The sequence below is a fragment of the Chenopodium album genome, chromosome 7 (assembly GCF_948465745.1).
Source record: "Chenopodium album chromosome 7, dcCheAlbu1.1, whole genome shotgun sequence".
In the NCBI taxonomy this organism is placed as follows: Eukaryota; Viridiplantae; Streptophyta; class Magnoliopsida; order Caryophyllales; family Amaranthaceae; genus Chenopodium; species Chenopodium album.
In genome coordinates, this window is record NC_137840.1 from 58,894,607 (window position 1) to 58,896,244 (window position 1,638).

The following is a 1,638-nucleotide window of genomic DNA, read 5'->3' on the forward strand; positions in this document are numbered from 1 at the left end:
ATGGCCTTTCCTCTACTGATTTTCTTATATCTCTATTTGATTACATTTAAACTGTATTAATTTCCAAAGTAATTACCAAACAAAATTTAAACTTTTTTTTTTAAGTAAGACAAATTAAAGAAATGAAGTATATTTTATTAAAATACAAAAAAAATTTAAAAAATCAAGAAACCCCATTTTAAGTTTCTTGATCTTGATAACCGACTTAACTGATTTCCCTACAAAACTAACAACTTAATAACTAATTACAACTATAAATATCTCATCCATCCATTTCTATTATTTTGTTTCTTTTTCAAATTATCCCTTCATTTTTATCCATAAAATTAATCAAAACTATTCTTTCGGTTGTTCTGTGTACTGTTCTGTTGCTTCTAATTAATTACTACTCGATTAGTAATGGCGGCTTCGAGTTCACAAGCCAACGATTATAAGGTTATGGAGACAGATCTGACAAGACAATTCGCAAGGTACGAAATATTCATAGGAGAAGGCTCGTCAAAAAAAGTTTACAGGGGGTTCGATAGGCATTATGGTACTGAAATAGCTTGGAGTAAGGTGAAATTACCACCAGGAACAGAAGAGTCTAGGGAAAATCTTGAGGAATTATGTGCAGAAGCTAGACTACTGAAGTCTTTAGACCATGAAAACATTACGAAATGCTATCATTATTGGATTGATGATGACCAGAAAGTCGTCAACATGATTACTGAGTATTGTTCTTCTGGAAATCTGACAGACTACAGCAGAGAACATGTGAATAATCTTGTAGGAAATACGGCGATCAAGAATTGGTGTAGACAGATTTTAAGCGCATTACATTATCTTCATACTCATAATCCGCCTATTACACACCGTGATGTTAAGTGTACTAATGTATTTGTTAAAGGCAACACGAGTACGATTTTACTAGGAGACTTGGGAATGGCAAAGATTTTTGAATCAGGGAGTACACCAGCGTTTAGCACTGATATATTTTCGTTTGGGAGTAGTTTAACGGAGATGGTGAATAAAGAAGTACAAATCACTGAACTCGGCAGCTACAACGATCTGCTTAATATCGGTTTCAAGCCTATTGGGTTACTCGGTGTGACTGACCCTCAGATGAAGCAGTTGATTGATAAGTGTATTGACTTTGCACCTGGTGGACCGACGGCATTGGACCTTCTAAATGACCCATTGCTTGCAGTCGATGTTGCTGACACATCGACTGCAAGTACTAGATCTGGTAATCTGTCTCTGAAAGAATCTGTGCAAGATCAGGTGGCTGGACTACTACTGCAGCCTACAGAAGTAGTGAGGGAATTTGACAGCGGAAATTAGAAATTCAGGTTACAGGGGAAAATGTCAGAGGATGTATCAATATCTATTACTTTGAGGATTATAATCGATGGCTTTGATATGGTTAGAACGATTAATTTTGATTTCCTTCTCAGAGTTGATACAATTCCTGATATCATGGAGAACATTCAAGGAGAAATTGACTCGTCTGCTGAAGTAATCGCGCTGGTTTCTGAGAATATGGAACAACTCATGACAGAATACGAGCATGAACCTCCTAATGATGGTCAAGATCAGTCTAGCACTTCCTCGAACAGAAGCCAACACAACCAAGATGCAGAGCAACAGCGTGGAAGG

The 1,638-nt window shown here is 36.7% G+C and overlaps 1 pseudogene; it reads left to right on the plus strand.

Moving 5' to 3' along the window:
• Window positions 1–399: 399 nt before the first annotated feature.
• LOC145640378 (putative serine/threonine-protein kinase WNK10 pseudogene) lies at window positions 400–1,323 on the plus strand (annotated as a pseudogene).
• Window positions 1,324–1,638: the final 315 nt, after the last annotated feature.